We start from the raw sequence: 12620 nt of genomic DNA, 5'->3' as shown, positions 1-12620 counted from the left end.
AAACACTCACCGGAGCGACATAATGGAGCTATTGATCAAGTAGTGAAGACATTTCTGTGGTTAAAGTAATAATAATTGAAACTCACGCTGAATACGCCAAGTCTGTATCTGGTTGCTGTGGTCTCTGTAATTGCATACTTTAGAGTTTGCTGGGCTTCATGCACAATATCAATAGCAGCCACACACGAGTACAATGCATGTGTGTGTGGCTGTTCGCATATGTTGGGACTTCACCATCTCGCTGACTGCCAGTTAAGTAGTGCTGACTGTATGGTGTTTGAAATGGGTGCTGTCCACTTCCAATTGTCTGAGTGAAGAATGTGTGGTTAGGAAAGCATCTCTCGTGTGAGCTCACCATAGTTCCAATACGAGCTGTTGAGTGATGAAAACGGATCCGGCTTCACCTATTTGCTCAGTGAAAGCTCGCGGCTTGGTATCTTCACTATTGATTGGCTACGCCCTGTCCTGAGTTGACAATATTGACATGCTGTCAAGTGTCTTGCTGTCATTTGACTGTGCTCAGTGTGACCTTGTTGGTGAAAGCTAAACGTCAGACCAACAGGAGCAATGCATCAAAAATCACGACTTCTTCATTAATTTCAAGTTTATTTTGCTATAAATGTTGACTCAATGTGATGAAATATAAGTACACATTCCGGTAAGATATATAACTATATATAACTTCTGCGGTAACAAAATATAGTAACATTATTGCATACACAGTGCAGTATTCAGCATTTGGCAAGCCTTCAAATTCACATTTAAACTTTATTACATTTATATAGGCCTACATACAGGTACATACATGAAATTTGACCTCTGTATTTAACCCATCATTAGCATTTTAGGAGCAGCTGCCTGCTGTAAAAACTGCCATGGCAGCAACTTGCGGTTCAGTGCTTTGCTCAAGGACACTTTGACAAATCAGTCAAACTGTTCCTGTAGTCCAGCTGCCTGGAGTAACACACCTGCACCGTGGGTTTGTTTAAGTGCATTGCTGTTTTTTGATCCAAATGTGGTCAAATCCAGCAGGAAAATCTTGAGGTGACTTTGTACATTTACAGGAATCTGTGCATTGAACTGCTTGATGATGTATGGATTCACTAATAGGTGCTGAATATGTGGCTGTTCCATTTTCGTGACGTTGATGAAAAACACAACTCAATGCCAGGACCTTATATGCTTCCATTTCTCTGTTAATGGAAGTTCAAGCTATGTGGGTTGTGGTCTTGGTTCAGTGGACCTCTTGTTAATGGGCCCTGACTGTGAACTATATTAATTCAACGTGATGACATGTGCCTCCCGATCACTAATCTGTTGCGTCTGTGTTTGTCTGAATGAGGACATACAGCAAACGGGTCACATGAAGTCATACGTTGGACTGCTGGAAAGGAAAGATTTGCTGCTGTGCTGGAATATTCACTTACAGCACTTTGCAGAGTTGTAAATCTTTGTCATTCGGGAACCATAGTCTGTACATATTGTAGCCTCTTTTTTACAGTGGCATCTGGAACGCACTTTCTCCACACCGTCTCCATGAATGAGTCACGGTTGAGTGTTCCTCCGCTGGCTGAACCTCTGAGCTACGATGTTTGTATCCCGGCGCATCCTTTCGTCCGCGGGGAGATATTCGCATCTGTGATACGCCGCCCACGCTCTTCATTAGCTCTGTGTACCTGCCTACCTGTCTCCCTATCCTACTCTCCCTCTCTCTCTGCCAAATGTGGTACGCTCCCAGGTTCCCCGCAGAGGCGTGCAGCAGGTGGGCATGCCCATCGCCAGCTCCATGTCCTCCTCCGAGAGCGGCTGACGTCACCGCTCCTCTCTCCCGGGTGATTCTGTGAGACACGTCAACACTTTCACACACCAATATGATTTTTCAGACCAGTAACCAAGGAAGGAACAGTGTGTGTATGCACACACAACTGGGTTTATGTTTGTAAGACATACGGCGAGAGAGAGCGAGAGATGGAGACAAAGAGATGCTAATGATCAGTGGTTGGCAGATGGTGAAGTGATGTAGCGAGGACTGATATTACTGCCCACTTAAACTCATCCGCCGTTACTCCAACCCCCACCACCACTACTACAAGGCTGGACCCAATGCACGCTCGTCCACGGGCTCCTTCTCTCAAAGGCTCTCAGAAACACTCGTACAGACACACGGAACCCGATACAAACATCAATCTGGATTAATAATTGTAAGTGTGCACCCTTTTGTTTGTTTCAACAGCATTCTTCCGGTGTTATTGCAGGAGATGTGATCCGTCTACCTTAGGTAAGAGACGGGACGGTTGTTGTTGGTTACACATAGAGAGGTCATCGCTGATATCATGCTGTCAGGGTGAGGAGTTCAGTGATCACATCTTTTGTCGTGGCAATAAAATGAGTCTCCTTTACAGTTTGTTGCTGTTGTTGGGCTGAGTAAGAGATATGGAGACAGAGCCAGGTTGGTCAGTGTGGTAACAAGCACAGCAACTCTGTGGGTGTGTTTGTGTGTGATTTATGATGGAAGCCCAGTTTATGGAATTATGAAGTGTTCAGTAATAAAGTCAAGGATGTTATAGGGTTTTCAGAGTCATATAATTACCATATTGGTCTGGAGTTGGGATTGTTCAGCAGAGGAAAAAACTCGCTGTTCTTCAGTTTAGTTTTCGTGTGAAATCTCTTCATTATGTAACTTGCTTTGCGTTTGAAGTATCGGTTGTTTTGCAGGTGTTGAGCTATAAGTTGCAGTATGCACTGAAGTATAAATCAAAATGCCGTCACGTGATGACTGATGCTCACATTACTGCATACTTTGGTACTTTTTGTTGTTGAGCATGTATACGCCACACACACATCCACACATACGCACACCTGCAAGCATACCCCCCTCCTTCTAGAAACTGATCCTCAGTTTAGCTTTGATCACATATCCTGCCCCTGTAACCTGATGACACATTAAATAACCCCTAACATGACTCAATGCAGTTTACCCAACCACCAGTAACCGAATATGTGCATCAATAAGCCTCATAATACTGTGTCTGTAATGACAAATGACTGGGGGGGGGGGGGGGGGGTGGGGGGTGCATTGTGATGAAATATTTTGTCAAAAGTTAGGCATGTAATTTCATCATAACATGTATTTCTGTAGTACTCGAAGGGATGTTATTCCTTGTGTCTGTATGTGTTTACACAGAACTTTTAAGTATCTAATTTAAAGCTATGTACAGAGATGTGTCTCTTAAGTAAGAGGCTGAAAGGCATGCAAGCTTATTTACTGCCACGCCGCACTGTGGGGACCTTAGTTAAAGGTGCTGACAGTGGCTCACGCTGCTCCAAATACTATAACACATACACACATACAGATGCACACACCAGTGGAGAGAGATAGATAGTCCACAGCTGCCCTGTCTCACGGGAGAGAGAGTGAGAGAGAGTGAACAGACTGCTCCTCAACAAGACCACTCCCTGCCTTGCGCATAATTACAAACTAACAGCAAGAAGGAAAGGAAAGAAATAAAGTCCTCAAATGACGGACGCATTTTCACATTTCATGTTGCGTTATTAAATTAAAGCCACGCACATGACGCCATATTTAACCAACGCAACGAATGTCATCATCAGTGTCCCAGCGCCTGTAAAGATGCAGCCTGCTTTCTGGGATACACAGAGTGCTGAATCTCTGATGAGGCATTACATTTGGGCCAGCTTGAACCGCAAATGCATTGTAACGATAAGTCAAAAATATTCCGGTTACTTTGTCAGCTGTTGCAAAGCTAGAACCATGCACGTTGTTTTTGTTTCTCTGCTGGGTACAACACAACCGAATTCCTTTCATAGCTGAGACCGCTAACACACAGAGGCGAGGGTTAAGAGGGGTTGGATAACTATTGTGCTACTGCTCAACCAGATCCTGCAAAATGTTAATGTTTTCTCGGAAAAATTAGCTGAATGTTTGAATATGAAATACGCAAAAACACGGCCGTGGTAAGGCATAACATATTCTGCTTGTACAAGCTTGGAAGGAGACTGAGAGGAATTATTTTACCAAGGGAAGCTATGTTGTTTTTTGAAATTGCAGTCATCCCACTGTGAAATGACTGTAATACGTTGAACGCGCACTGGTCTGCATAACAACCTTTGAAACACCTCAGTTGAAAACGACTAAATGTGGGCTCCCCCACCATGTATTGTCCTATCACGTAGGGTGGCAGAAAGCATGGAGTCACTTATGCTACTTCCTCTCATTACACACTGTTAGGGTCAGCAAGCAGAGGGCTAATTGAGCCTTAAGATAGCTTGAAAGAAATGTGCTACTAGTTTACTCCCACCACATTCTGTCACCGGCTCGGACACCACATCCTGACTGACTGGTTTCATTTTGAAACCAAGCATTCCTTTTGAATGTTTGCCAGCAGTGAAATATTTCTTTTCTTGAGAGACTCTTTGTTAAGGATCCAGACAGAATCAGTTATCTGTCAATAGTCTGGGTAGTTTCTAAAAGAGGTCAACAGAGGAATTCCTGAGGAAAGCTTTGGGTTTGTCTGTACTTACTATAACATAAACTCCACCCCTTCTTCCCAGTATGAGCTCAATTCCAGAGATCGTGAAATTACCCAATGTATACAATTTGAGTATGTAAGGTCTGAGAAGGAAACTAATAAATCTCGTTGCACCATGATGACTAATTTCTTAATAGTTGTAGATAATACTATGGTTGCAGTTAAACTGAAAATGCTGAGGGAGTCAGCATTGCTTCTATTTAAAGTAAAGGAGTACTAACATCAGACAGAAACACAGGTGTTTTTCTTGTAATATTGTAGTGATTTCTTCATAATTGTTGAAACACAATCCTCCTTTAAGGTCCCGTCAATGTGATGATATCTTAACTGTCTAAATGTCTGACCCACGGCCAGTTGCTATCTCCAAGGTTATCTTAGAGAAACTACCCCCCACTCCCCACTTCCCCCGGGTCGGATTTCCTTTAAGTCACCCGCCAACTGATTGATCTGCCTCAAATTGTGTGCAACATAGTAAATCTCTTTAACAGCACGCTTTCATCCCCAAAATAACTGTTTGATTAGGTCAAGCACATGCTTATGCGATTTGTAGGAAGGTTATCGCTTAGTGTATACTCGCTGAACTGGAAGTTGCTCAGAGCTCCTTTTGTGTGTCTGCTTCTCCTTCACTTGCCCATCAATCCATCTCATCCCTTCCTTTTTAGGGTCATTTGCTCATCTCCATCTCCTGTTCCAGTGCTCGCCTCTTTTCATCTCAGCTGGACACCATCACGACCCCCCCCCTCACCCTGCTCATAGCCCTCCCGATGCTGACACAGTTGGGTGCTCTGCTAGTTCATGCTAGCTGACCCATAAGGTGAACCCCTCAGCCCCACCGGACGCTACTGTTTGCAAACTGTGACAAAGTATCAGATTTACCCTTTTCTGTAGGTGCAGGCAGCGCGGAGCAACAGGGGATTCTGGGCATGTTGCTCCGTATTACCTCACACCCCCATCGCGTGCACACACACACATCTAGACATGCCTGCGCGTGCTCGCATACACACTCACCACCACATGTAGACATGCCTGCGCGTGCTCGCAGACACACTCACCAAACACACATTCCAGGAAAACGTGTGTGTGTGTGTGTGTGTGTGAGAGAGAGACCTCTCTGTGGTTAGACTGCTGTTCTGAATTAAAGTCAGCCTATGTCATTGAAGGACAAAGCCTTATTAAATTAACTTAAGCGATTATTTGGCATTTTGCTAAAGTCGCTCCGAGGCACAGAATCTTACACACACACACACACACACACACACAGATATCCTAATTAGCCAAATGACTCATTAATTTTCGCCGAGCATTTATTAAGATAAAGTTAATGAAGGTAAGACTAATTAAGACATGATGAATGGACGTGTCTGTTGCACTCATTAACAAAATATCTACTGCCTCTCTGTTATCACTCTTATCTGCTTTTACTGCAGAGCCTCGCTTGGAAATTAGACATTAAGTGTCATCCGACTAGTTTATCTTAGAGATTGACATCAGCGGGGACTTCGAGGGAAGATCGTTTTTTCTTTAGCTTGCCTCAATACTTTTACATATCATCTTTTTATTCTGTAACATCGTCGAACAGACCTGCAGAGAAAAGAGTGCAGTTTCTACTTTGGCTACATAACGTTACTTATAAAGATATGAATTGGATGCTTGAATTGCAGTTGCAATAACACAACATAGAGATCCGAGTATCTTAGAACTCCCACTCGAGAAAGATGTACCTGAATCAGCTCAAGTGATGGTGATTAATACACTGGCTTGCTAACTGCTGACAGAGTGAAGCAACTAAAAAGAATCCAGAGCGACATGAACCCAACATAAACACATTTGTTGCGCTTTAATTGCAATAAAAGGGTCTGTCTGTCTTTGGTTGTGTCCTTCGGTATATATACTAAGCACTAGGACGTTGTTGTTTGACAGTGCACTTTGTTAGCCAATTCATTTTGTGCAAGCGGACATTACTTGTATTTCATCTTTTAATAGTATACAAAAGAACCACATTTGGTCCAGTTGAGGTCAATTACCTGGTAACTGACATGGTGAAATTATGAATATTACTTGACCTATGTTAAATTGTAATGGCGTCTCAAGTAAATATTGTAAACAACAGAGCCTGAGGGGTATTTTAATTCCCTCGTTTAGACAGCAAAGGTGACAGTCTTTGTAGAGCAGAGGGTTTTATTGGCCCTGATGTCCTGAGGATTGATTTTGTTTTGACAAGACCCTCTCAGTAAGTGTGCCATTAATTCCCACTCCTCCCTCTCATTCTGCTGACCTTCCTTCCCTTGGAGTGCAGGATGTAGGGGTGGGGCCGGGCTGTGATAAGATATAAAATCTCCATCATAATAACAATTAGTCTATACTTTCAAATAAACGTATACAAAAAAAAGGAAGAATAGAAACTTATGTGAAGGCCATGGCATGAAGAGATATTTCATAGACCGTAAATACGCTTGAGTGTTTGTTCATAATGTTATTATTGTTCTGTGGTGTAATATGGTCTTATGTATCCCATGAGCTGTAATTTTGAGATAATATTGAGTTGGGGTTGAGCTGCTTCTTCTCATTTCCTGCTAACTCCACAACAACACAATATATTATGCTGCAGCATGGCAGAGCACATACCAGAGAGAGTGAGAGAGAGAGAGCATGGTAATACACTGCTGCGGGTTTTGGTTAATTACTCAATTTAACAATGTGTTCTCAATTCTGCTTTGTTGCATATTCACAGTGGTGAAGTTCACTGTGTCCCTTTTTTCCACTCAATTTGATTGTTTTAAACAAACAAGGCAAACGACCCAGTTGTGGTACTAAGTTTGGCTGGGCTAGTTTGTTATGCACCTCCAAAATAAGAGCGGAGAGACTGCTGTTTTTTACGTGGTCGTCCACATACAGATGCCTCTGTTAGTATACTATGTGGCGGAGAACTTGAAACGTTGTTCGTGCTGTATGGAAGTAGATTAGAAAACTAAGCCCTCATTAGCAATCATTTAAACCCGTGTTCACAACACTCATATTTAATGGATCCACCGTAACGATGCAGACAAAATAATGCATCAATACAATGTTTCCCGATTGGAACGGGAACATAAAAGAGGCAGAAAGCCGTGGTGTAATTGGAGATGGCAGGTTTGGCACTCTAACCCCCGTTTAATAGCGGGGCAAATAGGGAAGAGCCATGGAACACGGAGGCCAAAGGGGGCGCCGGCAGAAATACAATGACATGTGCATGTGAGGATGGGTTTCTGAGTTTTCCTTTTGTTTGTTTTTTGTATGCAATCAGTTACCAGAATGTGTCCGCTCACTGTAACAGCGGTCGCCTTCATCTTCGTTCACCCGCGGGTCACTTAAGACTGCACATGTATGGGCGCTGCGATGAGGCGCCCGAGCGCTGAATGCGATGCTCGGATGAGGACGAGATAAAAGGGATCAGGGAGAGGGAGTGGATAAATGAGATTTTAGACTCGGAGAACTGCGTTGTGTTTCGACGCCTTGGCAGAGACCAGTGCCTGGCTAATGTGGCGTGATACACTGGGTACTGAAAGAGGGGCCAAGGGTTCCTTCCTGGGCATGAGCTTCTGGGTTGGAGCTTCTGCTTAATTGGACAGCTGGAACATTTTCCCAACATATTTTCACAAAAGAGGACGCCTTCTCTTCTCTAATGATTCCTGCACTCCTCTTTGCTCTTCCCCAAGTCGGCTCAATATTGGCGTTACTTCAGCGTGAAGTGCTCGCTATCAGGGCTGTAATCAGAGATTGAGACATGGATACGTACTGTTTCTCTCTTCCCTCCAGGTAACAGGCTTTCTCAGTCGACCATGTCAAGTTCAGCAGTTAGTGATACTCTAGTTAAGGGGGTCATACAATAATATCCCCTTCTCCTCCTGCAGGTTGCGGGAGTTCTCCCTCCCCTAATTTAGAGCAGGAGCCACTGGTACTCGGTGAGTGCCCTGTATTAACTTACAGGAATGCAGGTTTTCTACTTAGAAGTGAAACTAAACACACTGTCCTTTCATGACGACTTGCCTCTGTGTCTGCGGGGCACACATTTTGATAAATGGCTTTTTATTTGACATGACATCTGATCTGTTGAAAACATGTTTATAAGAAGGGTTTGCGTCGATGAAATATTAGGGTCAGCGCACGGCTCTTATTGTGACGAGGCATTACACAAATGGAACAAGACGTTATCTTAGCCGGGACTCGCTACCAGATTATTTATGAGCCGGATGTCAACGATCTTGTTAAATATATAGCTGCACCTGGCTGCAGCAGAAGTTAGACAGGAAAAGGGAGGACAGAGGTACAAAAAAAGGTGGAGTTGTATGTCCTACATGGGGGAAAAATGCTAATATTAATTATAGTGTGATAGATATTTTCTTTAAAAATGCAGATGGAGATGTACCATGGCGAATTTAGTGTCAACATCTGGGCTTACTGGGCAGGACGAGAGACATGTCGTGTCACATTTCTGCTACGTGTCCAGCAATAAGCCCAAATGAGGTGCAATTTCCTCTTGACTAATTAGTGTGGAATTGGTGCTGTTTTATCAGCCTCCCCGGGGCCTCGGTGAGCCTCGAGCCGGAGCCTTCGTGACGCTGGAAGTAAGCTGGATGAGTAAAGACAGACACAGACAAGACAGGGGCAGAGAGGTGTGAACAGGGAAGGGGGGAGCGACAGAAGACATCAGCCAGAGGTTGTTTTCTGTTGCTTTTATAAGGGCTGAAACACAAAAACTTTCTTTAGTCTCATACTGACCTGAGAAATAGGACTCATTTTGCGTAGTGTGAAGAGCACAGATGGAGCCTTCAAAACATTAATAATGACCCCCTCTCGAAGTTGCAATTGTCCTGTCCCCTTTTTTTGTGGTTTTGCATCAACTTTTTGCTACTTTTTCTTCTGGACATGTTTTGTCCTCTCTGTATGCCTCTCTCTTCCTTTATATTTTGTGGCCCCTCAGTGATTTAGAGCAGGTAGAGATCTTATTCAGTCAGGACAGAACAGTCCAAGGCTGAAAAGGGATTATAGGGTTTATGTCAGAGTCAAGGTTCTGATTGAAGGTATAAATCTTGGTGGAAGGATGGAGGCTCCTGGATCCCCTTCTGTTTGACCTTAGCTTAACACCAGAAGACCCATTAAAAGAGATGCCTCGGATCGATCGATCAAGCCCCTCCTTCCCCCATCAGACTCCCTTGCTATTTACAAGGTCAGTTAATCCATTGTTAAATGTCAGAACACACTCTGTTTATGGGCTCAACTGACACCGCTGATGTGCACACTCAGGGGTCAGCTGCGGCGAGCGAGGCGATTCCATTAAAATGCACAAAGGTCTATTACAAGGACACGTCAGGTCTTCGGGAGGAACAGTAATCGATGTCCTTTACATAATTTACTGGTATTCATTTTGACAAATATATGTCAAAAAAGGGAGACCGAAGGGAACAGACGAACAACGACTTGCCTGCTGACTGGAAGACAGTTGGACCTGTTCTGACGGATCCAGCAGGGTTATTATGAAAACTTTAGTTCTCTTCATGTTCTGACGTCACCGATGAGAGATATTACTGCAATGACGGGCTTAGAGGTTGGGCTTAACCTGGAGTGACACTGGGTCTTAGCTGACTCCCTTTTTTTCAGATCAAAGACTCAGCAGGGATGTAATCCCAAGTCTCCAGTATTGGTTTTTAATGAAGTCTAACCTTTGACCCCCCCAATAAGCCCCAGCGCACCATGACAGTAGTCACAGAGGTTGTGCCTGTCATGTTGGCTGTGTAAATTGTACAATCAGGGAGTGAAAGCAGCTCCATTTTCCTGTCCCTTGTCACATTTCCCTGAGAATAATCCTAAACATAATGATCAGGGTGGAACTTTCTGAAACTGCAGAGACAATAGCTTCTATGTGTCTTGCTATTTTTTATTTTATTTTTTTTGCCAATGGCACTGCCCGCAACGTGTGGGAAAAAGAAGAGGTTGGAGTGGCTCACATGTTTGCCCAGAAGAAGTTATTGTTATGTCTACTTCCACAAAATATAGGCTAGCATTACATGCAGGGCTAATGTTTAGTGGTTTATGACTTTCGCTCTCTTCCTTCAACATTTTCCAGCTAACACCTCAAGCTAGGCATTACTGTGGTAACGGCCAGGAGTGTGACAGACAAGTGGTCCTGTCAATTCGGTCTGTTGCAGCATGAAGGGAGTGAACCGTGTGATGTCTAGACCGCTGTCACTCTGTGGAGCTGAGTCAATAAACAGCATCGGTGATGAGTTTCAGCTCGTCTGTCCTCCACCGCCTCACACAAACACGGCCACACAATGTTAACAGAGACAAACTGGTCTTTCTTCTCTTCCTCTCTGTATCACTCGCAAGTTCTTTATTACCGTTGTACACTAAATCTGCGAAACTGCAGCAGTTTTACAAACCTTGTAAAATGTACAATTTATGTGACAGCTGTTGGATTTAATGATGGAGTGAAAAAGCCGAGACAACATAAGCTACGGAAAGGGTTTTAGGTTCGGCTGTGCAGGTCAGATTTTTTGTCACATTGCGTTCTTGGCAATATATTGTACATTTGCTGTAATCTAAAAAAAAAATGTCGTAAAACCCGGCTTGCTTTTGTGTGATAAGATCAGATTTCATGCACGTCTAAACTGTGTCTGCATGTTTGGTAGAAAGTTTGCATTTGCGTGTGCGGTCACGCTCAGTGGAGATTATGATAAACAAGACATTCATTAAGAGGGGCAGTTTACAATTTCCAAACTCTTTTTTTCATTTTCATGAAAGAGTATTTGGGAAAAGTCCTACAGGATCACAGCTTAAGTGCAATGCCTTCTTTCTAAATAAGCAATAGCATTAATATTATTCCCCAGTTGCCGCATCCACAGATAGCTACTTAAGCTGCACCGTACGTCTGGTTTGTATCTCCCGACCATAAAAGCTCAGTTGAGGCACATGCAGTTTAGAACAGGAGCTGATTGAATATGATAGCAGATCGCTATAAAGGGAATGCCTCTAGAAGCCGAAGCACTGGAAAAGACTGTCAAGGAAATTAAATGTGTCTGCCGAGTGATGCTGCACAACTTCACCAAGGGACGAGGAACTGCAAATGGAAACGCCTTTCTTATCTCAAAATATAATTAATAAGTCTACTGCTGTGGACGGCGGCAGCATCATTTTAATCACCTTCAAAAAAGCCCACCTTTAAAATAATATCAGTTCAAATCTTTGCTAAATGCTACAACCATTCAAATAACATCTAAAAAAAATCTGAACTGCAATGTGTCCATCGGGGGCAGTATACCGCAGGAAGACATTGCTGCTGGTTAGTTTCCATTCTGTGTGACTTCATGTCTTGGGCTGGAGAAAGGCAGAAAGGTGCTGCCACAGGCCCCATGTCCTTGTTCGTGTAATCTCTGGGAGGCTGTGTGTCTTCGTTGTTCCCTGTGGAGGTCAGAAGCAGGTAGCCTGAAGGTTGAAATATTGATGGATGATGATAAATTCATGTGGCTGGTGAAGGAGTGAAGTGCAACCAAACAGGCGCTGTGTCTCCTGATCTTCGAGTGGATGCCCATTTGTGGAAAACCGATGAATGAAAGTTCTTGTTAATATTTAGTGAAATTGTGTGCATGTGCACATTCACATTGTGATTAGGCTTACAGAAATGTATGAACTGGCCGAATGCTTCGCTATAGTAGACCCTCCGTTTGCCACGGTGAAGGTGTGGTTACTTCGGCAATGAAGACGATGCTCCGTTCCTGGTAATTTATTCATAACTCTTAGGGTTTTGCTGTATTTTTTTTCATCCATTTTTCATTAAGAATGAGTAAATCACCAACAGCGTGTGTCTTATTTAGTCATGAATAGTGCACAACATACTGTGTCTATTTATGCCATAGTCTCATGAGTGTGCTTACGTAGAAGAGCTGGAGTGGAAAAGAGTTTTTGTTTTGATGATAGCATTGACAGATACGCTCAAATGTGATTTTATTCTGTCCCGGCTCTAAATCGTACCGTAAGTGTTCAGCGGTGGGTCGGACATGATGTGTTTTTCTTATCGTATCTCAGATGCCTCTG

This window comes from Eutrigla gurnardus (genome assembly GCF_963514095.1).
Source record: "Eutrigla gurnardus genome assembly, chromosome: 9".
Lineage (NCBI taxonomy): Eukaryota > Metazoa > Chordata > Actinopteri > Perciformes > Triglidae > Eutrigla > Eutrigla gurnardus.
This window is presented reverse-complemented; position numbering follows the sequence as displayed.